At 45.4% G+C, this 27473-nt stretch overlaps 1 protein-coding gene and 1 non-coding gene across 2 annotated transcripts in view; one reads left to right on the forward strand and one right to left on the reverse strand.

Moving 5' to 3' along the window:
* Positions 1-27473, reverse strand: part of LOC124716814 (histone-lysine N-methyltransferase SETD1B-like) — a 164967-nt gene that overhangs the window by 107852 nt on the left and 29642 nt on the right. The window lies entirely within an intron of this gene.
* On the forward strand, positions 5843-5917 carry Trnas-cga. The gene has a single exon. It is a non-coding gene; the product is annotated as a tRNA-Ser (tRNA).

Raw genomic sequence — 27473 nt, forward strand, 5'->3', positions numbered from 1 at the left:
GGGTTACAAACCTGTTCCGCTATTGAGCTTACTCCGTCCTAAACAAACGCTGGACCACCTTAACAAGCACTGCGTGTAAACGAAGAACCGCGGTGTACCCGAACATCACAGCAATGGATAATTTTTTGTGGAGTGTGCTTATTAATCGTTTCGTGATTAAAATTCATTTTCCTCATATCTGAAAAATAACTGTTCGAAAACTGTCTTGCTTCATGGTCGATATTACGCTTTCAGTGACAATTTTTTTTAAAGCTAGCTTTAAAAAAGGTTTTTAAGGTCAGTGTGGTGGGAACATCGTGTTCCATGAAAGTAAACTGATGAATGTTTTGATCTCAGCCTAACATCTTCATAGTTAATTTTTTATGGAGAGATTTTCACGATGGTATGTAAGCAGAAGTGTGACAAGCCAGCACCAATACACGTTTATTACCATGAAAATGGAAAACATGAATTATTGTGCAAAAATTTTCAAGATAAAATTTGAAGTTGCGGTTGATGTATCACGTACTGATGCCATTTTTTTATTTCATTCTGTAAAGTTTACTGGGTCATATACGTCCAACTAAATGCAAATGATGCTCAAATCAGGACATTTACTGAGGAATGTAGTAATGTTTCAAAATAATGTCTATAAGTATTTTTTATGTTTTCTGTTTGATAGTTACATCTATTTATTATTCTTTGAGATGTGGTCTGCAATTGTAATAAAGGCGCTCTAGTTTGTGTCATATTTGTTAGGTTGGTGCATAAGTTCTTAGTGTTTTTGTTTTGCATGTTGGCATTCCGGCTGCTATGAGTTTATTTACAGATTGTCATTTTTTATTTGTTATCGGAGCTGTGGACGCTAGGAAATTGAGTGACAAGTGGAGAAATCAGAATATTTACGACATATTCTTCTGTCAGAGTGACAGAAGCTGAGGCAGCCAGAAACATTTGAGGCGTGTATGGGGAATTATGCCATTGGGCAGACGAACGGCAAGAAAATGGTTTTTTCGTTTTAAAGAGGATCGTTTTGACATTAGAGACTCTCCACGTTCAGGAAGACATTTGGGATTTGATGAAGATCGTTTGAACGCAAAAACCCACTATCATCCACGCCAGGGTACTCGAGAACTGGCAAATGTGATGAACTGTGATCATTCCGCCACTGTGTGACGTTTGCATGCAAAGGGGAAGGTTCAAAAATTGTATGTACGATTTCCCCAAGATCACAAAAATCAGCAGGTAGCCATATGTGCATTTCTGATTGCTCGTTATCAACTGGCTCGTGAACAACACCGACCATTCCCGCATTGTATCGTTACTGGTGATGGGAAATGGTGTCTTGATCCTAACGGAAGGAAAAGAGATGAATCGTTGTGCCCAAACAAAGCAGCAAGTTTCCATACAAACACTTGCGCGCATCCACAAAAGATAATGTTGTGCATCTGATGGAATAGCGACGTTGTGGTGTATTACGAACTGCTTCCTCGAGGTGTAACAATCACTGGTGATATTTACTGTCGACAACCGAGACGTCTTGCAGACACAGTCCAAGAACAACGAGTGGGAAGACTGCGTGAAGTGATGCTATTGCACGGTCACGCCGGCTCCATTCTACTCTAAAGCAGTTGGGTTGGGAAGTCATTCCGCACCAACCTTATTTACGTCATGTTGGGCAAGATCGTTTGAACGCAAAGACTTTCAAGGAACTTCCTTTGCAATGAAAATGTGCTCCGAACATGGATCGACGAGTTCTTCGCCTTACAAATACGTGATTTCTACAGTCGCGGAATCTAAAAGTTACTCACTGTTGGCAGACTGTTTTAAACTTATTTATGTGATGTTGGTCAAGATCGTTTAAACGCAAAACCTTTCAAGAAACTTCCTTTCCAATGAAAACGTGCTCCGAAGATGGCTGGACGAGTTCTTCGCGTTAAAACCACGTGATTTCACAGTCGCGGAATCTAGAAGTTACCCAGCGTTGGCAGACTGTTTTAAGTAGTGAAGGAGAATACCAGTACATTATTGATGACTAAAGTCCCCATTGTGTGTAGCCTATCTGTTGTGTCTATTAAATTTGTGGAAAGACGCTACGAGCCCATTTTTCGCGTCATTTTGTTTATGAACAATCTTCAATGGCGATTTTATAATTTTGTTATTCCATATGTCTCGTCTTGGGGTTGCAGGCCTACTTAGTTGTCCTGTGTGCACTAGGATGTCCGATTTAAGGCGTTTTCGGTCACATTTCACTTCAATACTGCACTTTCGCAAAAAAAAAAGTAAGTCGTGTGACTACGGTCTCCCGTCGGGTAGACCATTCGCCGGGTGCAAGTCTTTCGATTTGACGCCAGCGTCGATGGGGATGAAATGATGATGATTAGGACAACACAACACCCAGTCCCTGAAAGGAGAAAATCTCCGACCCAGCCGGGAATCGAACCCGGGCCCTTAGGAGTGACATTCTGTCGCGCTGACCACTTTTTTTTAAAAAAAATCTCATTTTGTTCGCTTTCGTTCGTTGCATCTGCTCGGGGCGGGCGTCGTAAGACATCCGTTTAAGTTCGTTGTTGATCGATTAACTCAGTTGTTTACTACAGAGGGCTGCTAATCCTCTGAACACGCTGACCACTCAGCTACCGAGGTTGGACTTCACTTTCGCTGTGCGTTCGTTGTGTGTTTTCGTTGTGTATCTCTATACAGGAGATGCATAGACCGACCGCGGCTCTAATAATAATAATGTATTAAGTCGGATGTCTTTCTACAAGTACACACAGCAAGTAAATGAGCTATTAAAACGATGCAATGCTGTCTTACAGGTACAGCGGCCCCCATAGTCCATTTATGTTGTTCATGTTTAGTGTTGTTTCCAGACCAGGTGGGGTATCTAAGGGACGTCAATCGCGTCGGATGTTTAGTGATTACTGTGCACACAGTTTTAATCTGCCAGGAAGTTTCATATCAGAGCACACTCCGCTGTAGAGTAAAAATTTCATTCTAGAAACATCCCCCAGGCTGTGGCTAAACCATGTCTCCGCAATATCCTTTCTTTCAGGAGTGCTAGTTCTGCAAGGTTCGCAGGAGAGCTTCTGTAAAGTTTGGTCGAATCCGCCTGGCGGATTAACTACGAGGGCCGATGTGCCGGCCAGCCTGGGTGTGGTTTTTAGGCGGTTTTCCACATCCCGCTAGGTGAATACAGGGCTGGTCCCCATGTTCCACCTCAGTTACATGGTCCACACGGTGTTAGCCGAGCGGTCTAAGGCGCTGCAGTCATGGACTGAGCGGCTGGTCCCAGCGGAGGTTTGAGTCCTCCCTTGGGCATGGGTGTGTGTGTGTTTGTCCTTAGGATAATTTAGGTTAAGTAGTGTGTAAGCTTAGGGACTGATGACCTTAGCAGTTAAGTCCCATAAGATTTCACACACATTTGAACATTTTTTAAACTCCTATTATTATTATTACACGGCTCTCAGACATCTGAACACTTCCACAATGTTCCATGGATTACGCTCGACGCAGACAATTGGGCTACACTAATTCCGTCCTAGGGGGTACGGGGTGGCGGCAGGAAGGGCATCCGGCCACCCCTTAAACATTAACGTGCCAAATACGATTAACGATGGCGACCCCGCATAACTGCAGAACAACGCTCAAGCAATAGATAGATACATAGTATAAAAACCAATAGCATTCTGAAACTCCCATAAGAGCGGGTGGAACGAACAACGGAATACCACTGGAGTGAAAGTGGCTTTCGGACCCAGGTAGAGTAGCACTAGAGATACTGGCCGGTGGGCTGCTCAGACAGGGAGAAGCTGCCTGAATTACCAAACAGAAAAACTGGCGTCAGTTGGAATCGCCTAGGCCAGTGTGTGAGTCAGACGAGGTATTTTCTGTTTCTAGCCTCGCAGAAGGCAGGAAATGGATGCCGCCTGTCTCGGTGTGGCTGAGCTGCTGTCCGAAACCAAACAGCGGCTACTTTGAGGCGGTGCTCTGTCGCAACAGGAGGACTCAGCGCTGGCTGCGGTGGCGGCCCATTGGAGGTTCCGCTGATGGGATCGCCCCGAAGTACACGGCGGCCGCTGTTTCGTAACTCGCTGACACTCAGACTGAAGGGGCCTGGCTGTGCACGAGCGCGCGTGTGTAGGGGCCGCCCCACACTCGCGCAGCCACTTGCCAACAAATTCGTTTCCTCAAAGTTCTGTGTTTATACAGCGTCGTCCATTGATAGTGACCGGGCCAAATATCTCACGAAATAAGCATCAAACGAAAAAAACTACAAAGAACGAAACTCGTCTAGCTCGAAGGGGGAAACCAGATGGCGCTATGGTTGGCCACCTAGATAGCGCTGCCATTGGTCAAACGGATATCAACTGCGTTTTTTTAAAATAGGAACTCCCATTTTTTTATTACATATTCGTGTAGTACGAATGTTTTAGTTGGACCACTATTTTCGCTTTGTGATAGCTGGCGTTTTAATAGTCACAAACGTATAAATACGCGGTATCACGTTACATTCCGCCAGTGCGGACGGTATTTGCTTCGTGTTACATTACCCGTGTTAAAATGGACCGTTTACCAATTGCGGAAAAGGTCGATATCGTGTTGATGTATGGCTATTGTGATCAAAATGCCCAACGGGCGTGTGCTATGTATGCTGCTCGGTGTCCTGCACGACATCACCCAAGTGTCCGGACTGTTCGCCGGATTATTATTTAAGGAAACAGGAAGTGTTGAGACACGTGTGAAACGTCAACCACTACCTGCAACAGATGATGATGCCCAAGTAGGTGTTTCAGCTGCTGTCGCGGCTAATCCGCACATCAGTAGCAGACATATTGCGCGAGAATCGGGAATCTCAAAAACGTCGTTGTTGAGAGTACTACATCAACATCGACTGCACCTGTACCGAACTTCTATGCACCAGGAATTGCATGGTGACGACTTTGAACGTCGTGTACAGTCCTGCCACTGGGCACAAGAGAAATTACGGGACGATGACAGATTTTTTGCACGCGTTCTATTTAGCGACGAAGCGTCCTTCACCAACAACGGTAACGTAAACCGGCATAATATGCTCTATTGGACAATGCAAATTCCACAATGGCTGCGATAAGTGTAACATCAGTGACTTTGGCGGTTTTATGTATGGTGCGGCATTATGGGACGAAGGACAATTGGCCCCCATTTTATCGATGGCAATCTAAATGGTGCAATGTATGCTGATTTCCTACGTAATGTTCTACCGATGTTACTACAAGATGTTTCACTGCATGACAGAATGGCGATGTACTTCCAACATGATGGATGTCCGGCACATAGCTCGCGTGCGGTTGAAGCGGTATTGAATACCATATTTTATGACAAAGTGGATTGGTCGTCGAAGCACCATGCTGTGGCCCGCACGTTCACCGGATCTGACGTCCCCGGATTGCTTCCTGCGGGGAAGTTGAAGGATATTTGCTATCGTGATCCACCGACAACGACTGACAACATGGGTCACAGCATTGTCAATGCATGTGCGAAAATTATGACATTCCTCGCTGTTGAGAGGAATGTCGTTACAGGTATTGCCAAATGCATTGACGTTGACGACCATCATTTTGAGTATTTATTGCATTAATGTGGTATTTACAGGTAATCACGACGCTGTAACTGCATGCGTTCTCAGAAATGATAAGTTCACAAAGGTACATGTATCACATTGGAACAAGCGAAATAAAGTGTTCAAACGTACGTACGGTCTGTATTTTAAAAAACCTACCTGTTTCCAACTGTTCGTCTAAAATTGTGAGCCATATGTTTGTGGAAGGTAGGAGACGAGGTACTGGCGGAAGTAAAGCTGTGAGGACGGGGCGTGAGTCGTGCTTGGGTAGCTCAGTTGGTAGAGCACTTGCCCGCGAAAGGCAAAGGTCCCGAGTTCGAGTCTCGGTCCGACACACAGTTTTAATCTGCCAGGAAGTTTCATATGTTTGTGACTACTACAGCGCCATCTATCACAAAGCGAAAAATGTGGTCCAACTAAAACATTCATATTTCTTTACGTACTTACGTATTTGCGAAAATTATTTTAAAAAACCACGATATGTAGTGTACCATTTGTCAGCTTCATGAACAATTAATTTCATTAAACTCGCTATAATCCACCTTACACGCAGTAATCATTTTCATCTCTAATTTCACGGGGAAAATGTGATATACTATAGAAGACATGCTTTAGGTATTTGTATTGGTATAAATTATCTCATCTACATCTACGTCGGCGTGTTTACTCTGCAATTCACACTTAAGTGCCTGGCAGCGGGTTCGTCGAAAAACTGTCACATTATTTCCTTACCATTCCACTCTCCTACAGCTCGCGGGGAAAACGAACACACAAATCTTTCCACTCGAGCTCAGATTTCTGGCCGCGCGGTGTAGCCGCGCGATCTCAGGCGTCTTGTCACGGTTCGCGCGGCTACCCCCGCAGGAGGTTCGAGTCCTCCCTCGGGCATGGGTGTGTGTGTTGTCCTTAGCGTAAGTTAGTTTAAGTTAGCTTAATTAACAAAATGTTACCCTTTTTTACTCTTTCGAAGTAAGAGTGATTTCACGTGTTGTAGTGGGACGCGAAATTGAAGCGTCACCCATCCACCAGTGTCAGCCCAGTTTGCAGGTGAATATAAGTTTAATTTAGTTTTTTGTTGATGTATTTTTGTAATATTTGTAATGGTTGTGAAATGACTAAAGTTTGTATTTATTTTTTATGTTTCTTGTACGGAGAGGGCGGCGCAACGAACGGAGACAGCATCTTCGCTGCCGGGACCAGAGAGAAAATTGCTGGCCACTATACGTCGCGGGTCGACAGCCAAAGAGCAACAGAAGATCCTGAAACCGAGTTGTTGCGTCGTGCTTCTAAAGACTGAAAAAATAAGAATTTGTAATGTTTATACAACAATGATGTCATAGAAAGTTTAATCATGTTGTAAATGGTCAGTCCTATCTTGTCAAGGCTCAGGTTCACGTCTATATGTAGGAAGATAATAAACTAGTGGATGCTACAAAAGTTTAAATACGTGTTCCGAGAATTTATTTATGAAGAATTATGTGAATGAATTAATAATATATTTGACAAGATTATTAATTTTTCACAACGTTCATCGCGAGTTTGAATCTCGAAAGTTTATTCAATGTGGTTCTAATATATATTAAATCAGGTAACGTGCATTAATATGATTTCTGAGGAGAAACAAACGACATCTAAATTGAAAAAGTTTGCGCAAACGAATTGGACTGAGTGACGTAATTCTGCGCATACGACTCAAATGATGTTTTACAGTTTCGTTCAAGAACCATTCTGAGACAATTTAAAAAGAATATAAATAATTTTGAAGTGTGTTGTAAGTGACGTAGGTGACGAAGTCTACACATGGTCATATGTCAAAAGAAAATCATTTATAAAAAACTTACGTCGTTACACTACAGTGTGCCGCAGGGGAGTGTCGTACGACCGTTGCTATTCAAAATATGTATGTAAGTGACCTTGTGGATAACATCGGAAGTTCACTGAGGCTTTTTGTGGATCATGCTGTAGTATATCGAGAGGTTGTAACAATGAAAAATTGTACTGAAATGCAGGAGGATCCGCAACGAATTGACGCATGGTGCAGGGAATGGGAACTGAATCTCAATGTAGACAAGTGTAATGTGCTGCGAATACATAGAAAGAAAGATCCTTTATCACTTAGCTACAATATAGCAGGTCAGTAATTGAAAGCAGTTAATTCCATAAATTATCTGGGAGTGTGCACTGGGAGTGATTTAAAAAGGAATGACCATATAAAATCAATCGTCGGTAAAGCAGATGCCAGACTGAGATTCACTGGAAGAATCCTAAGGAAATGCAGTCCGAAAACAAAGGAAGTAGGTTACAGTACACTTGTTCGCCCACTGCTTGAATACTCAGTAGCTCGGTACGGGCTTTTGTTGAAGTTTCTAGAACATACCTTCACCGAGGAGTCAAGCTCCCTCCTACGTATATCTCGCGAAGAGACCATGAGGATAAAATCAGAGAGATTAGAGCCCACACAGAAGCATACCGACGATCTTTCTTTCAACGAACAATACGAAACTGGTATAGAAGGGAAAACCGATAGAGGTACCCTCCGCCACACACCATCAGGTGACTTGCGGAGAATGGATGTAGATGTAGTAGTAGTGTGTAAGCTTAGGGACCGATGACGCCAGCAGTTTGGTCCCTTAACATCTTACCACAAATTTCCAATATTTCTGATTTCTCTTATTTTATTGGTTGGTTGGTTGGTTGGTTGTTTCGGGGAAGGAGACCAGACAGCGAGGTCATCGGTCTCACCGGATTAGGGAAGGACGGGGAAGGAAGTCGGCCGTGCCCTTTGAAAGGAACCATCCCGGCATTTGCCTGGAGCGATTCAGGGAAATCACGGAAAACCTAAATCAGGATGGCCGGACGCGGTATTGAACCGTCGTCCTCCCGAATGCGAGTCCAGTGTCTAACCACTGTGCCACCTCGCTGGTCTTATTTTATTATGATGATCATTCCTCCCTATGCAGGTGAGCGCTAACGAAATATTTTCATATTCCGAGGAGAAAGTTTTTGACTGAAATTTCGGCGAAGGTCCTGCCGCAGCGAAAAGCGCTTACGTTTTAATGACTTCCACCCCAATTCGTCTATCATATCCATTGCACTGTCCCGCCTACTTCGCGTTAATACAAACCGGGCTGCCATTCTCTGAACTTTCTCGATGTGCTTCGTCAATCCTGTATGCTGCGGATCCCACACCGCACAGCAATACTCTTCAGTAAATCTGTTACATTTTCTAAGAGTTCTGCCGACAAGTCGGAATCTTTGGTTTGCTATCTCCACAACGTCGTCTATGTGATCGTTCCAATTTATGTTATTCGGAACTGTCTTTCCTAAGTCTTTAATTGAATTTACAACCTTTAGATTTGTGTGATTTATCCTGTAACTAAAATTTAGCGGATTCTTTTTAGCGCTCACGCGGATGACTTCACAATTTTCGTGATTTAGAGTCAAGTGTTTGTATCATACATATATTACAATTCGTTTTGATTATCTGATGACAATACATGACGGTAAATGACAGCCTCATCTGCAAACAGTCAAAGGGGACTGCTCGCATTGTCTTCTAAATCGTTTACGTAGATCAGGAACAGCAGAGGGCCTCTCTTTCTTCGGGAACTCCAGATATTACTTCTGTTTTACTCAATGATTCTCCGTCTGTTATTAAGAACTGTGCTCTTTCTGAGAGGAAATCACGAATCCAGTCACACAACTGAGGCGATACTCCGCAAGTACGCAGTTCAATAAGAAGACGCTTGTGAGAAAGGGTCTCAAAAGTCTTTTGGAAACCTAAAAATTTGGTGTCAGTTTGATGTCCTCTGTCGATAGCACTCATTACTTCGTGCGAATAAAGAGCTACCTGTGTTCCAAAACAACGATATTCCCTGAATCCTTGTTGGCTATTTGTCAATAAATCGTTTTCTTCGAGGTGATTTATAATATTGACGCACAGTATATGTTCCAGAATCCTACTACAAATCGATGTTAGTGACATGAGTCTGTAATTAAGCGGATAACTCCTATTTCTTTTCTTGGATATTGGCGTGACTTGTGCCAAAACATGAAGAGAACAAATAAATTTAATTATTTCAAATGGTTGAAATGACTCTAAGCACTATGGGACTTAACATCTGATGTCATCAGTCCCTTAGACATAGAACTACGTAAACCTAACTAATCTACGGACATCACAAACATCCGTGCCCGAGGCAGGTTTCGAACCTGCGACCGTAGCAGCCGCGTGGTTCCGGACTAGAGCGCCTAGAACCGCTCAGCCACAGCAGTCGGCTAGCCCGAGGTAGGATTCGAACCTGCGACCGTAGCAGCAGCGCAGTTCTGGACTGTAGCGCCTAGAACCGCTCGGCCACCACGGCCTGCTTTATTTATTTAAAAATTGTGCGGTGAACATCACGTTGGAGAGGGGGGGGGGGGTGGGGGTTGGGAGGTCGTCCCACATCTCTCCAACTCTCACCAAGAGAGAACAAAATAAAAGAAAAAAAGCACATACCACTCCGAAATTATCGGACGCCCCTGCGGCTATCGACGTCAGTTTCTATTTGCCCTAAAATCTCCCCAGGCGCACCGACATATCCGCTCACCCTGTCCATCCATCACCTCTCTGCCTCCCTCTTTCTTCTCCGAATCTAATGGCTAGCGTTGCTACCTCTGGGTCACGGGGTTGTTGTTGTTGTTGTTGTTGTTGTGGTCTTCAGTCCTGAGATTGGTTTGATGCAGCTCTCCATGTTACTCTATCCTGTGCAAGCTTCTTCATATCCCCGTACCTACTGCAGCCTATATCCGTCTGAATGTGCTTAGTGTATTCATCTCTTGGTCTCCCTCTACGATTTTTACCCTCCACGCTGCCCTCCATTGCTAAATTGGTGGTCCCTTGATGCCTCAGAACATGTCCTTCCAACCGATCCCTTCGTCTAGTCAAGTTGTACCACAAACTCCTCTTCTCCCCAATCCTATTCAATACCTCCTCATTAGTTATGTGATCTACTTATCTAATCTTCAGCATTCTTCTGTAGCACCACATTTCGAAAGCGTCTATTCTCATCTTCTCTATTTATCGTCCATGTTTCACTTTCATACATGGCCACACTACATACAAATCCTTTCAGAAACGAACCAGGTTCGATTCTTGGCCGGATTGGGGATTTTCTCTGACCGGGGACTGGGTATTTGTGTTGTTCTCATCTTTCCATCATCATTTATGAAAAGTGGCGAGATTGTACTGCGTTCAGATTGGGAAACTGTAAGGCGCTAATGACCGTGCAGTTGAGCGACCTACAAAGCAAACATCATCATCATCTTCTCCGACAGCTGACCAGCGGCTGGTAGACCAACTGGTATCGTGTAGGTTTAGACGGCGAAGTCGGCGAGCTGACGCGCAGCAGTTAACTCGCTCGCGGTACGAGAGGCCAGGCTGAGCGGCTTATGTCACGCGAGACAGAGGCGGGCGGCGTGACGTCATAACCACTGTGCGTGGCCGGGGTTACTGAGGCCAGCGGGAAGTGGCGGCGGCCCGAGTGGGCGGCCTCGGCCGCACAGTCCGCTCCTCCTCCTGGACTGGAGGCAGCCGTCCAGCGGCCGTGTCTACGTCTGTACTGCGCGCGTCACCTTACGGTGTGTGGCGGAGGGTACTTTGCTAACCACAGCCAGTTTCTCCCCTTTCCTGTTGCAGTCGCGAGTGCTCTGCGAGAAGAGTCGTTTGTTGGTAAGCCACTATGTGCGTTGCTTAATTCCTTTGGCCCCTATGGGGGCACAGAGCATCCAGAACTCGCCATCCGTCTCTGGCTTTGGCCCTTTCCATCAATTCTGCCCAGGTCTGTCCAACTCTTTTTGCTTCCTCTTCCACTGTCCTCTTCCGTGTGCCCCTAGGTCCTCTCTTCCTTGTTCCCTGGGGATTCCATTCCAATGCATTTTTCTCGATGCCTCCATTCGGTTTTCTCAAGGTGTGCCCCAACCAACCCCACTTTCGTGTCTGGTCTACTGTAGGTATTTGATTTGTTATTGGCCAGAGCTCTTCATTACATTTTTTTTTTTTTTTTTTTTTTTTTGGCCACCAGATATTCAAGATGCGTCGAAGACATCTATTTCTGAAGCTTTGTAACTGGGATGTTATCTTTTGATCCATTTTCCAGCTTTCACTGGCGTACGGAAGGACAGCCTTCACATTTGAATTGAAAAGCCACCGTGTGACCCCGAGTTTTTTTACATGTTACCTTCACAACCATTGCGCCGACGCAATGTATTTGTTGACTCTTCTAGGAAAGCACGATGCCGAAATTTTAACTTATAAAGGGTGAATCACCTAAAACTTGCACTGCAATTATTGCTGAAATGGAAAGAAATACTGAAGAGCGGTTCTCACAGAACACATTGGTAGTCAGGGGCTCATACTGATAGCAAATAAGGAGATTGTAATCATAATTATAACGGAGATGTCTTGTGCAAACACACACTTTTTTGAGTGGAACAATACCTGTTGATATCTACAAACCAAAAGTAGCGTAAATTACAATGTCAGTGGTGTTTGGTGCAGGATTCTAGTGCCAGTTGTTTACGAGATACGGTATTTTGAATAATTTCCACATCGAGACTTGTTTGTGCCATTCAACCTGCGTAGTTGCTACGTACGATACTGTTAAGTTTGCTTACTGTGTGGTTGTGAGTTCCTTGAGGACACTGCAACTTACTAATCAGTTAGTGTCTGATAGTCTAAGCAGTAAGCCTACATCTACATATCTACATATATACTCCGCTACCCACCAGGTGGTGTGTGGCGGAGGGCACAATTGGCGCGAAAGTCATATTGCCCCCCCCCCCCTTCGCCATCTGTTCCACTCGTGGGTCGCGCGAGGGATAAACGACTGTCCGAACGCCTCACTACGAGCTCTAATTTCCCTTATCTTTGAATCGTGATCATTGCGTGATTTGAAAGTTGGTGGTAATAATACATGCTCTACATCCTCGGTAAAGATCGGAATTCGGAATTTAGTGAGCAGCCCCTTCTGTTTAGTGCGCCGTCTATCTGCAAGTGTGTCCCACTTCAAACTTTCTATGGTTCAGATGGCTCTGAGCACTATGGGACTCAACATCTGTGGTCATCAGTCCCATAGAACTTAGAACTACTTAAACCTAACTAACCTCAGGGCATCACACACATCCATGCCCGAGGCAGGATTCGAACCTGCGACCGTAGCGGTCACGCGGTTCCAGACTGAAGCGCCTAGAACCGCACGGCGACACCGGACGGCAAACTTTCTTTGAGATCTGTAACGCTCTCGCGATGGCTAAATGTACCAGTCACGAATCTTGCCGCTCTTCTTTGGACCTTCTCAATCTCTTGAATCAGACCCAACTGGTAAAGGTCCCATACAGACGAACAATACTCCAAGACTGGACGAACCAACGTTGTTGAAGGACTGCATCGCTTCAGGATTCTACCAATAAACCGCAATCTAGAGTTCACCTTATCTGTTACTTGTGTAATCTGATCATTCAAAAAAAAAAAAAAAAAAAATGTTCAAATGTGTGTGAAACCTTATGGGACTTAACTGCCAAGGTCATCAGTCCCTAAGCTTACACACTACTTAACCTAAATTATCCTAACGACAAACACACACAGCCTTGCCCGAGGGAAGACTAACCTCCTCCGGGACCAGCCCCACAGTCTATGACTGCAGCGCCTAAGACCGCTCGGCTAATCCCGCGCGGCCTGATCATTCCATTTGAGATCATTTAGAATAGTCACACCCAGATACTTGACGGACGTTACCGCTACCAAAGACTGGGCATATATTTTGTACTTGTACATTAATAGGGATTTTCGCCTTGTTATACGCTGTAGGCTACACTTATTAATATTGAGAGGTAACAGCCAGTCTTTACACCATGCATTTATTTTCTGTAAATCCTCATTGATGTGTTCACAACTTTCGTGTGATACTACTTTCCTGTAGACTACAGCATCATCGGCCAACAGTCTAAGGCCGCTGTCAGTACCATCAACCAGATCGTATATGTAAATCGTAAAAAGCAGCGGACCTATTGCGCAGCCCTGGGGTGCACCTGAAATTACGCTTGTTTCTGTTCACAACGTAGGCCGTAGGTCATAAGTAGACGATGGGAAAGCCTGCATGCTCATGATGTATAGAGAGGTTAGGAAGAATGCAGTTCGTCCTTGTACGGAGTGTGCAACAAGGTATCCCAATATACGTGAACCATCTCTTCAGTTGAAACTTCCTGGCAGATTAAAACTGTGTGCCCGACCGAGACTCGAACTCGGGACCTTTGCCTTTCGCGGGCAAGTGCCCTACCATCTGAGCTACCGAAGCACGACTCACGCCCGGTCTCACAGCTTTACTTCTGCCAGTGAGACCGGGCGTGAGTCGTGCTTCGGTAGCTCAGATGGTAGAGCACTTGCCCGCGAAAGGCAAAGGTCCCGAGTTCGAGTCTCGGTCGGGCACAGGGTTTTAATCTGCCAGGAAGTTTCATATCAGCGCACACTCCGCTGCAGAGTGAAAATCTCATTCTGGAAACATCTCTTCAGTTATTTCTCACCCTCTTCAATCAGTTTCGTGAAAGTGGTAGTTTAACACCTAGCCAAGGTAACAGAAGGAAACAAGTGACGACAGAAGAGTGAAGTGCCACGAGCCAGGCAAATGTGCTAGGCATTCTCCATTCCCATAGGTTCCATCCCTATCGCATCTCTCAATCACGAGCTAGATGGAGACTATTATGAGAATCGTGTTGACTTCTCTACATGGGCATTGAGACAAGATACTGCAGATGTGTCGTGTATCTTCTTCAGTGAGGTAGCCACATTTACCACTCACGGCAAGGTAAACCGCCGAAACGTGCACTATTGGCCTGTTGACAATCGCCGTTGGCTTCGTCAGGTGGAATGTCAGCGTCCATGGAGTGTAAACGTGAGGTGTGGGATAGTGCACCATCAGCTCTTAGGTGTGTGTTCCATAGCTGTAACATTACACGCGCTCAAGTATCACAGTCTCCTAGCAGACCGTCTTCCGCGGTTGCTGGAAAACCTATCTGAGCATCTCGTTGACGTTTTTTCACTTGTCTGCTCTGGATATTCTCCAATATTCTCTATTTTAACGTGTTTCGGTGAGATCGCTTTCTTGTCTGACTCTTCGGTACAAACTTAGCAATTAATTTCAAACTAACTTCCCGATGAGCTACAGATTCCGAACGTTCACCATAGCTCAGAACTTTACGACACTGCAATATTAACTCGCTTTCGTGTCTGATGAATGGCAGAGGGTACTTCGTTTTTCACTCTGTTTGTCTATTCGGTACAAATGTTGCAAATGATTTTACACTAACTTCTCGAAGAACTATATACTTGCAACTTTGTACATGGCTCATAACTGGATGACAACACAATGTTAACTCGCTTTCTTGTCTGGTGTGTGGCTGGGGGTACTTTGTGCACTACTGCTATTTTGTGCTTTTCCTGTTCGAACCGCAAATGGTTCGTCGCAAAAACGATTGCTGGTTAGTCTCCGTGACAGATCGATTCTCTTTACTTTTTGGCTTCAGGGCCTTTCCGAGCGACGTGCGTTCCAAGAAGCAATTTATGTCTTGACTTAAATAAACCTAAAATTTATCACGTATCTCTCTTGTAATTTTATCAAAATGTTTGAAATCGATTGAAAAATGTCGCACGCATAAGACTAAAAAGCAGAAAATAGTTATTTAAATATAATTTTTTTCCGAGATAACACGTTTTTAAAAGGGTCTGAAAATTTAAAATAATGTCTCCTAACCCCATACAAAAAGTCCTGAAACTTCGTGTTTGCAAAATTGTAATAGCTGTGACAAATACAACGAAAATTTAAAATGGAAAAAGTGGGGCGCACGGAGTAAATAATAGTAGGGAATGTAGACAGTAGCTGTCATTGAGAAAAATCACACAACAGCAGTGCAACAAAATTTTTACTGACTTGGGATAGTGAACCATAGGCCCGATTTCCATAGACTGAACGCGCCCAACTAGCGAAGCCTCCTAACAGAGACTCTTCCACGGAAACTAGAAGACATTCCACTGCAGACTAGTAGGACCCTATGGTACCAACAGGATGACTGTCCAGCCCATAGTGCACGAAGCATGTGCGTAACATGTCTGCACGAGTCGTTTCCTAATCGTTGGACTGGACTCGGAGGACATATACATTCGTCTGTCCGTTCACAGGTTTTGACGCGCGTAGACTATTTTTGTGTGGGGACAGCTAAATGAAGCTGCCTAAAAGGACACACTAACTACAGCCGATGATGGACAGCAGCTCGGAAATCTCCGGTGAATTACTTGCACATGTGCAGCAGCCGTTCCATACCAGACTGGAAGCTGGCTTTAACGCTGCCCTTGGTCATTTTGAACACATCTTGCGATGGTCAGTGTTTCCGTAACACTCGTGTGATGATCAAACCAACCAGTAACAAATGTAGCAGCCCACCTCTGAATTGCTTCTATGTCCTCCCTCAATCCGACCTGATAGGGATCCCAAACGTTCGATCAGTACTGAAGAATAGGTCGTATTAGTGTTTTATAAGCGGTCTCCTTTACAGATGAACCACATCTTCTCAAAATTCTACCAATGAACCAAGACGATTATCCGCCTTCCCCACAACTGCCATTACATGCTTGTCCCACTTCATATCGCTCTGCACTGTTACGCCCAAATATTTAATCGACGTGTCTGTGTCAAGCGCTACACTACTAATGGAGTACTCAAACTTTACAGGATTCTTTTCTTATTCATCTGCATTAATTTACATTTATCTATATTTAGAGTTAGCTGCCACTCATTTCACCAATCAGAAATCCTGTCCAAGTCATCTTGTATGCCCCTACAGGCACTCAACGACGACACCTTCCCGTACACCACGGCATCATCTGCAAACAGCCGCACATTGCTATCCACCCTATCCAAAAGATCATTTATGTAGATAGAAAACAACAGCGGACCTACCACACTTCCCTGAGGCACTCCAGATGATACCCTCACCTCCTATGAACACTCACCATCGAGGACAACGTACTGGGTTCTATTACTTAAGAAGTCTTCGCGCCACTCACATACTTGGCAACCAATCCCATATGCTCGTACCTTAGGAGTCTGCAGTGGGACACCGAGTCAAACGTTTTCCAGAAGTCAAGAAATATGGCATCCGTCTGATACCCTTCATCCATGGTTCGCAAGATATCATGTGAAAAAAGGGCGAGTTGCGTTTCGCAGGAGCGATGCTTTCTAAAGCCGTGCTGATGCATGGACAGCAACTTCTCTGTCTCAAGGAAATTCATTATATTCGAACTGAGAATATGATCGAGAATCCTGCAACAAACCGATGTTAAGGATATTGGTCTGTAATTTTGAGGATCCGTCCTTCTACCCTTCTTGTATAAAGGCGTCACCTGCGCTTTTTTCCAGTCGCTCGGGACTTTACGTTGGGCAAGAGATTCGCTATAAATGCAAGCTAAGTAAGGAGCCAATGCAGTAGAGTACTCTCTGTAAAACCGAATTGGAATCCCATCAGGACCTGGCGATTTATTTAGTTTCAACCCATTCAGCTGCTTCACAACCCCAGGGATGTCTATCACTATGTCCTCCATACGGGAATCTGTACGAGACTCAAACGGCGGTATGTTTGTACGATCCTCCTGCGTGAAAGATTTCTCAAATGCTAAATTTAAAATTTCAGCTATCGTTTTGCTGTCTTCCGTTGCCAGACCAGGCTGGTCAGTGAGTGACTGGATGGAAGCCTTCGACCCGCTTACCGATTTTACGTAAGACCAGAATTTCCTTGGGTTTTCAGCAAGATCTTTTGCTAAGGTATGACGGTGGTAGTGGTTGAATGTTTCGCGCATCGCTCTTTTCACAGCAGCACGAATCTCTACTAACTTTTACCTGTCCTCATTCTCCCGATCTTTCTTGTACCGCGAGTGCAACTGCCTTTGCTTCCTGAGCATTCTGCGAATTGCGCTGTTCAACCAAGGTGGGTCTTTTCCGTCTGTAACCAACTTTTTCGGCACATACTTGTCAAATGCGTGATTTGCAATGTGTTTAAAATCTGCCCATAATTCTTCTACTTCCATCGTACCGGAAGTAAATGAAGTTGATTCATTTACTAAGTGGGATGCTAACAACTGCTTATCTGCTCTTTCTAGTAAGAATACTCTCCTAGCCGTCTTGACAGACTTTTTAACTTTCGTAACCATAGTCGTAATGACAACATCATGATCACTAATCCCTGTCTCAACACTGACACCGTCGATGATGTCTGGTCTGCTCATGGCTACCAGATCTAAAATATTTCCATTACGCGTTGGCTGTCGATTTAGCTGCTCAAGACAGTTTTCGGATAATGTGTTCAAAAGTAATTCACACGACGAGTTGTCTGTGCCACCTGTAATGAATCCATAGACATCCCAGTCTATACTAGGTAGGTTGAAGTCGCCCGCGACTAATATAGCATGATCCGGGTACTTCTGCGATACAGAATGTAGACTCTCTTTGAATTATTCTAGAACTGTCCTGGCGGAACCTGGTGGCCGGTAATAACACCCAACAACTAACTTTATTTCTCCTAGCCCTGTTAAACGTGTCCAGATAACTTCACAATCACACTCTACTTCGACCTCAGCAGACACAATATTTTTGTCAACTGCCATGAAGACACCACCTCCTACGGTGTCTAATCTGTCTTTCCGATACACGCTCCAACCCTCACTAAATATTTCAGAACTTCCTGGAGGGCAGTAAATTCAGGAACTTTATTCCGAACACTCTGAAAATTTACTGCTAATATCTTGATAGCTGAAGAGTCTTTACACTGAGCGCGTCCTGATTCCCCTGCCTGCACGTCGACTGGTGAGTGTTCATCAGGACACCTCGCACTACTGCCTAGCCTAAAAAAACCCCACGTGCTCGCCACAAGTACTCTGCTACCCGAGTAACCGCTTCCTTATTTTATACAGTCAACGGCGACTATCATCTCTTTTAAGAAATATTATATGACTGTGAATCCCAACCATGAGAAGTTAATCAAATGTATGGTTACAATCTGTTGCTTGGCTAAAATATGAGCACCTTGCCACCAATCCATCCTGTGAAAACCGAATATCAGTAGCAGTTTACGCTTCCTCAGTATTTGCGGTGCAAGTTTCAGGTGATTCACCCTGTATGAATATCGCGCCATAAGAATATCTTCTGTGCTTAGTTACGGGCGGGAGAATGAAGTTTTTATAAGACGGCAAGACGTCAGCATGCATGCAGTGCGTCAGCGGGAGGTACTTGGCGTCTCGCCTTACGTTGCGTTACGTTACACACTGCGGAGCCGTGGTGAACGTCCCGCGTCAGGTAGCCGCGTGCTGGTGACGTCAGCATCCCGCCGCTGTCGTGGGGAACCGACGGTTCGGCGCTGTGGGCGTATCCACACCCCACACTCCACACAATATTCCAGGACAGGTCGCACGAGTGTTTTGCGCGCAATCTCCTTTGTATACTGAATGAATTTCCCTATTATACCGCCTGCTTTCACTGCAACTAAATCTTCGTGATTGTTCCATTTCACATCTCCAAAAAAATTTTGCATCACGTATTTGGGTACCAGTCGACAGATTCCGGCAGTGACTCACTGATACATTTCTCAACATCTAAAGTAAGTTGTCGTGCACGGCAACACTTTGAAACCTCAAGATCTGACTACATACACTCCTGGAAATTGAAATAAGAACACCGTGAATTCATTGTCCCAGGAAGGGGAAACTTGATTGACACATTCCTGGGGTCAGATACATCACATGATCACACTGACAGAACCACAGGCACATAGACACAGGCAACAGAGCATGCACAATGTCGGCACTAGTACAGTGTATATCCACCTTTCGCAGCAATGCAGGCTGCTATTCTCCCATGGAGACGATCGTAGAGATGCTGGATGTAGTCCTGTGGAACGGCTTGCCATGCCATTTCCACCTGGCGCCTCAGTTGGACCAGCGTTCGTGCTGGACGTGCAGACCGCGTGAGACGACGCTTCATCCAGTCCCATACATGCTCAATGGGGGACAGATCCGGAGATCTTGCTGGACAGGGTAGTTGACTTACACCTTCTAGAGCACGTTGGGTGGCACGGGATACATGCGGACGTGCATTGTCCTGTTGGAACAGCAAGTTCCCTTGCCGGTCTAGGAATGGTAGAACGAGGGGTTCGATGACGGTTTGGATGTACCGTGCACTATTCAGTGTCCCCTCGACGATCACCAGTGGTGTACGGCCAGTGTAGGAGATCGCTCCCCACACCATGATGCCGGGTGTTGGCCCTGTGTGCCTCGGTCGTATGCAGTCCTGATTGTGGCGCTCACCTGCACGGCGCCAAACACGCATACGACCATCATTGGCACCAAGGCAGAAGCGACTCTCATCGCTGAAGACGACACGTCTCCATTCGTCCCTCCATTCACGCCTGTCGCGACACCACTGGAGGCGGGCTGCACGATGTTGGGGCGTGAGCGGAAGACGGCCTAACGGTGTGCGGGACCGTAGCCCAGCTTCATGGAGACGGTTGCGAATGGTCCTCGCCGATACCCCAGGAGCAACAGTGTCCCTAATTTGCTGGGAAGTGGCGGTGCGTCCCCTACGGCACTGCGTAGGATCCTACGGTCTTGGCGTGCATCCGTGCGTCGCTGCGGTCCGGTCCCAGGTCGACGGGCACGTGCACCTTCCGCGGACCACTGGCGACAACATCGATGTAGGGCCCTCGCTCAAAGTCCGTCAACTGCACATACGGTTCACGTCCACGCCGTCGCGGCATGCTACCAGTGTTAAAGACTGCGATGGAGCTCCGTATGCCACGGCAAACTGGCTGACACTGACGGCGGCGGTGCACAAATGCTGCGCAGCTAGCGCCATTCGACGGCCAACACCGCGGTTCCTGGTGCGTCCGCTGTGCCGTGCGTGTGATCATTGCTTGTACAGCCCTCTCGCAGTGTCCGGAGCAAGTATGGTGGGTCTGACACACCGGTGTCAATGTGTTCTTTTTTCCATTTCCATGAGTGTATTTTTGGAGGTTTTGTTCAGACTTTAGGGTAAGGTGTCCTATTTTCGGATGGTGGCCTAGTTCCGGATGGGTGAATATTTGATCACTGGTCAGCGCTGACGATGCAGAAACTAGCGTAAATGCTTGTGCTTACGCCATATTAATGTCCTGCTATCTACCAAGAGCATCAGACGCATTCTGTGCTCGCCGATGATTTTGTCTTAATATTTCAGCTGCGTGGTAAGTAGTTTGATATTTTAGTTTGATTTAATAGTGATGTATTGTACTTAGTGATACTTGTGAGCAGCTTTTAAATGGAATAATTCATTGCAGCCGGCCACAGTGGCCGAGTTGTTCTAGTCGCTACAGTTTGGAACCACGCGACTGCTACGGTCGCAGGTTCGAATCCTGCCTCTGGCATGGATTTTCGTGATGTCCTTGGGTTAGTTAGGTCTAAGTAGTTCTAAGTTCTAGGGGACTGATGACCAAAGAAGTCCCATAGTGCTTAGAGCCATTTAAACCATTTGAATTCATTACATATTTGGATAGTTCAGCCATGTTTGTCAAATGGTACAGGTGCCTAATTTCCGATACTGCCAGTGTGCCTAATTTTGATCATCTGACAATTGCGCCCCTTTATAGGTTTCGGTTTTTATTTATTTTCAAGAGGTGCTCGGGAAGAAAATAAAGTATTGGGCAGAGGAAAATATGAGAAAGGCAATGGAAGGCATTGGAAATAAATAAGTGGCCTTCTTAAAGGCGTCCAAAGTGTCTCAACTGCCAAATCCTACACTTTGAGACTGCGTAAAGGCAGGGAACTTACACGAGACACTAAGCTCTAGAATAGGCAAAAATGTGCCCTCTACTCAAGCTAAAATTCAAGGGGGCAATTTTAGAAAAAGTAGGAGAATCTTCAAAGAGGGGAAAATGTCAAATGGTTCAAATGGCTCTGAACACTATGGGACTTAACATCTTTGGTCATCAGTCCCCTAGAACGTAGAACTACTTAAACCTAACTAACCTAAGTACATCACACAATCCATGCCCGAAGCAGGATTCGAACCTGCGACCGTAGCGGTCACGCGGTTCCAGACTGAAGCGCCTACAACCGCACGGCCACAGCGGCCGGCGAGAAAACAACAAAGCACGCGAAAGGCCAGCCAGAAGAACATAGGTAAAATGATTAGAGGACAAAGAAAATCTATATGTGGGTTGTCTTCGTCTGAAGATTCCGAAAGTTCTGTTTCCCTCGACACGACAGATGATGAAGACAGCAGATGAGGAATGCATCTATTGTTCTGTCCCATACCGGGAAGATAAATCTGAAGAAGACTGGGTAAGGGTCTAGGGTATCTGCGTTGGGCATATGAACTGTGTGTTGCGACTGAAAAACACAGATGAAGACGTACAAATGTGAAAATTGCAAATGATAGTCTCAACGCAGTTAAAACTGTATAATTTTTGCAAATCAAACTGGAATAGCTAAATGTTACTTTTTGTAATAGAATATAATCCTTTAGGTATGCAATCTTCATTTTTCCTTATGAAATAACACTATTCGAAACTAAGAACCACACTACCTGAAATTGCGCAACCTTTTAGTACACTCTGCGAAATACACAAATATATCTGAGATGTAATACGAAATTTAATCTGTTGACTTTCGCTATAAAAGGTTATATACAGCCATAATTTATTATGTTTTACATACGTCACTTATTTTCGGGAGCTTTCAGCTGATTGTCAACCACCATATCCTTAAATTTCCTTAGCTATCCGAAAAATATGGCACCTTACCCTACTTTATTATACAGGGTGTCGCAGTTGGACTGGTCGGTGTTGAGCGATATGACACGAGCGATCATTGGAAACAAAAAGGTGTAGTAAACATGCGTTCTAAAAGCTATGAGCACTTTCATCTTCGCTACTGTGAAAGACATCTCTTCTACTGAACAAATGCTCGTACCTCTTAAGGTATAGGCATTTTAGAACGCATTTTAGAGTCTACATCTACATCTACATCTACATTTATACTCCGCAAGCCACCCAACGGTGTGTAGCGGAGGGCACTTTACGTGCCACTGTCATTACCTCCCTTTACTGTTCCAGTCGCGTATGGTTCGCGGGAAGAACGACTGTCTGAAAGCCTCTGTGCGCGCTCTAATCTCTCTAATTTTACATTCGTGATCTCCTCGGGAGGTATAAGTAGGGGGAAGCAATATATTCGATACCTCATCCAGAAACGCACCCTCTCGAAACCTGGCGAGCAAGCTACACCGCGATGCAGAGCGCCTCTCTTGCAGAGTCTGCCACTTGAGTTTATTAAACATCTCCGTAACACTATCACGGTTACCAAATAACCCTGTGACGAAACGCGCCGCTCTTCTTTGGATCTTCTCTATCTCCTCCGTCAGACCGATCTGGTACGGATCCCACACTGATGAGCAATACTCAAATATAGGTCGAACGAGTGTTTTGTAAGCCACCTCCTTTGTTGATGGACTACATTTTCTAAGCACTCTCCCAATGAATGTCAACCTGGTACCCGCCTTACCAACAATTAATTTTATATGATCATTCCACTTCAAATCGTTCCGCACGCATACTCCCAGATATTTTACAGAAGTAACTGCTACCAGTGTTTGTTCCGCTATCAAATAATCATACAATAAAGGATCCTTCTTTCTATGTATTCGCAATACATTACATTTGTCTATGTTAAGGGTCAGTTGCCACTCCCTGCACCAAGTGCCTATCCGCTGCAGATCTTCCTGCATTTCGCTACAATTTTCTAATGCTGCAACTTCTCTGTATACTACAGCATCATCCGCGAAAAGCCACATGGAACTTCCGACACTATCTACTAGGTCATTTATATATATTGTGAAAAGCAATGGTCCCATAACACTCCCCTGTGGCACGCCAGAGGTTACTTTAACGTCTGTAGACGTCTCTCAATTGATAACAACATGCTGTGTTCTGTTTGCTAAAAACTCTTCAATCCAGCCACACAGCTGGTCTGATATTCCGTAGGCTCTTACTTTGTTTATCAGGCGACAGTGCGGAACTGTATCGAACGCCTTCCGGAAGTCAAGAAAAATAGCGTCTACCTGGGAGCCTGTATCTAATATTTTCTGGGTCTCATGAACAAATAAAGCGAGTTGGGTCTCACAAGATTGCTGTTTCCGGAATCCATGTTGATTCCTACATAGTAGATTCTGGGTTTCCAAAAACGACATGATACTCGAGCAAAAAACATGTTCTAAAATTCTACAACAGATCGACGTCAGAGATATAGGTCTATAGTTTTGCGCATCTGCTCGACGACCCTTCTTGAAGACTGGGACTACCTGTGCTCTTTTCCAATCATTTGGAACCCTCCGTTCCTCTAGAGACTTGCGGTACACGGCTGTTAGAAGGGGGCAAGTTCTTTCGCGTACTCTGTGTAGAATCGAATTGGTATCCCGTCAGGTCCAGTGGACTTTCCTCTGTTGAGTGATTCCAGTTGCTTTTCTATTCCTTGGACACTTATTTCGATGTCAGCCATTTTTTCGTTTGTGCGAGGATTTAGAGAAGGAACTGCAGTGCGGTCTTCCTCTGTGAAACAGCTTTGGAAAAAGGTGTTTAGTATTTCAGCTTTACGCGTGTCATCCTCTGTTTCAATGCCATCATCATCCCGTAGTGTCTGGATATGCTGTTTCGAGCCACTTACTGATTTAACGTAAGACCAGAACTTCCTAGGATTTTCTGTCAAGTCGGTACATAGAATTTTACTTTCGAATTCACTGAACGCTTCACGCATAGCCCTCCTTACGCTAACTTTGACATCGCTTAGCTTCTGTTTGTCTGAGAGGTTTTGGCTGCGTTTAAACTTGGAGTGGAGCTCTCTTTGCTTTCGCAGTAGTTTCCTAACTTTGTTGTTGTACCACGGTGGGTTTTTCCCGTCCCTCACAGTTTTACTCGGCACGTACCTGTCTAAAACGCATTTTACGATTGCCTTGAACTTTTTCCATAAACACTCAACATTGTCAGTGTCGGAACAGAAATTTTCGTTTTGATCTGTTAGGTAGTCTGAAATCTGCCTTCTATTACTCTTGCTAAGCAGATAAACCTTCCTCCCTTTTTTTATATTCCTATTAACTTCCATATTCAGGAATGCTGCAACGGCCTTATGATCACTGATTCCCTGTTCTGTACATACAGACATGTCTAATAAATATTTTTCTTGTTTCGGTCCATACTTCCTCTTCCCAGAATATGGAAAGCGAAGAGTTTGCAATGGAAGGGATGTGTTTTCAGTATCGAAGACGAAGAAATGTTCATAGCTCCTAAAGTACGCATTTTAAAGTCCATGTTGACGAGACTTTCTTCCTTCGAATGATCGTTCTTGTCACATCCCTGAATGCTGACCATTACTCCTGGGACAACCTGTACAGGGTTGCCAACAAATTAAACCTACTGAATTTTCGAGTGTTTAGAGGAGATATAAATTAAAAAATACCTTTTTGTGCGACAAAAATCCGCAACAAGTTTCTTATAAATGAAGGAACGCTTACACATTCTGGAAAGTCGCTAACCGCACTTCACATCCATCATCAGGGTTCGAACTTGCTAGTTCAGTGCTGAGCGTGGTTGAGGGTTGTTTGTTACAAAAACTAGCGCACGCAAGGGACTGTAAACATGGAAAAACAGACATTTAGTACACGTATTACATCGTTTAATTATTTTATCTGAAATGGCGTAAACAATAGTTTCGATGACCTCGGTTTTTTCTTATTCTTCCAAGTCGATTGAGTCGTCTTCTGGAGTCCCAGAATTTTCCTTTCCTTCTTTTCAAGTTCTTCAAGCTGTCCCTTTTTCTTCACAATAAGACGCTCCAAAGCACAGAGTCCTTCCGGTTTTGTAAATGAATTATAGTGTCTGATTTTCGCCTTGTAGTATGTCGCTCGGTTTTTGCACCTGTTCTGTGTTTATCTGTAAGCAGGATATCTTTCTGGCTCTTCCTTTGATTGCCTCTTTATCCAGTCAGTTGCGCTGGATACATTCTCCTAAATACTTGAATTCATCTGTCTTTTTATTCTTCCCATATTTTACCACAAACTATTTCTCCCCTTGATGGCTGCGCTCCATATATACCATTTCCATACGAGACTTGGTGTCAGGTTTTTTCAGCGATTTCTTGCTAGACTTCCAGTATTCTTTGCATATCCTTCCGGTTTCTGGCTAAAAGGTCACTGGCAAAAATTTAACGCCATATTTACAGGCTGATTCCTTTCTTCCCAAGGAGTATCCCACTTATTCTCTCCATCTTGAGAGCTTCTGTTCAGATTTTCATTATTTTCTCCAGCTAGATACTGAAGAGAACTGAGATACCCCGTCTCCTAGCCTGACTCCTCTCCTTATCTCAAAGAGCTCATAGATTTCTCCAGAATATTTAATTTTCGAGATGGTGTCTGTCAAGATTTGTCTATCAGTCTGCATCTTGAAATAATACACTCCTGGAAATTGAAATAAGAACACCGTGAATTCATTGTCCCAGGAAGGGGAAACTTTATTGACACATTCCTGGGGTCAGATACATCACATGATCACACTGACAGAACCACAGGCACATAGACACAGGCAACAGAGCATGCACAATGTCGGCACTAGTACAGTGTATATCCACCTTTCGCAGCAATGCAGGCTGCTATTCTCCCATGGAGACGATCGTAGAGGTGCTGGATGTAGTCCTGTGGAACGGCTTGCCATGCCATTTCCACCTGGCGCCTCAGTTGGACCAGCGTTCGTGCTGGACGTGCAGACCGCGTGAGACGACGCTTCATCCAGTCCCAAACATGCTCATTGGGGGACAGATCCGGAGATCGTGCTGGCCAGGGTAGTTGACTTACACCTTCTAGAGCACGTTGGGTGGCACGGGATACATGCGGACGTGCATTGTCCTGTTGGAACAGCAAGTTCCCTTGCCGCTCTAGGAATGGTAGAACGATGGGTTCGATGACGGTTTGGATGTACCGTGCACTATTCAGTGTCCCCTCGACGATCACCAGTGGTGTACGGCCAGTGTAGGAGATCGCTCCCCACACCATGATGCCGGGTGTTGGCCCTGTGTGCCTCGGTCGTATGCAGTCCTGATTGTGGCGCTCACCTGCACGGCGCCAAACACGCATACGACCATCATTGGCACCAAGGCAGAAGCGACTCTCATCGCTGAAGACGACACGTCTCCATTCGTCCCTCCATTCACGCCTGTCGCGACACCACTGGAGGTGGGCTGCACGATGTTGGGGCGTGAGCGGAAGACGGCCTAACGGTGTGCGGGACCGTAGCCCAGCTTCATGGAGACGGTTGCGAATGGTCCTCGCCGATACCCCAGGAGCAACAGTGTCCCTAATTTGCTGGGAAGTGGCGGTGCGGTCCCCTACGGCACTGCGTAGGATCCTACGGTCTTGGCGTGCATCCGTGCGTCGCTGCGGTCCGGTCCCAGGTCGACGGGCACGTGCACCTTCCGCCGACCACTGGCGACAACATCGATGTACTGTGGAGACCTCACACCCCACGTGTTGAGCAATTCGGCGGTACGTCCACCCGGCCTCCCGCATGCCCACTATACGCCCTCGCTCAAAGTCCGTCAACTGCACATACGGTTCACGTCCACGCTGTCGCGGCATGCTACCAGTGTTAAAGACTGCGATGGAGCTCCGTATGCCACGGCAAACTGGCTGACACTGACGGCGGCGGTGCACAAATGCTGCGCAGCTAGCGCCATTCGACGGCCAACACCGCGGTTCCTGGTGTGTCCGCTGTGCCGTGCGTGTGATCATTGCTTGTACAG

The sequence above is a fragment of the Schistocerca piceifrons genome, chromosome 9, assembly GCF_021461385.2.
Source record: "Schistocerca piceifrons isolate TAMUIC-IGC-003096 chromosome 9, iqSchPice1.1, whole genome shotgun sequence".
Lineage (NCBI taxonomy): Eukaryota > Metazoa > Arthropoda > Insecta > Orthoptera > Acrididae > Schistocerca > Schistocerca piceifrons.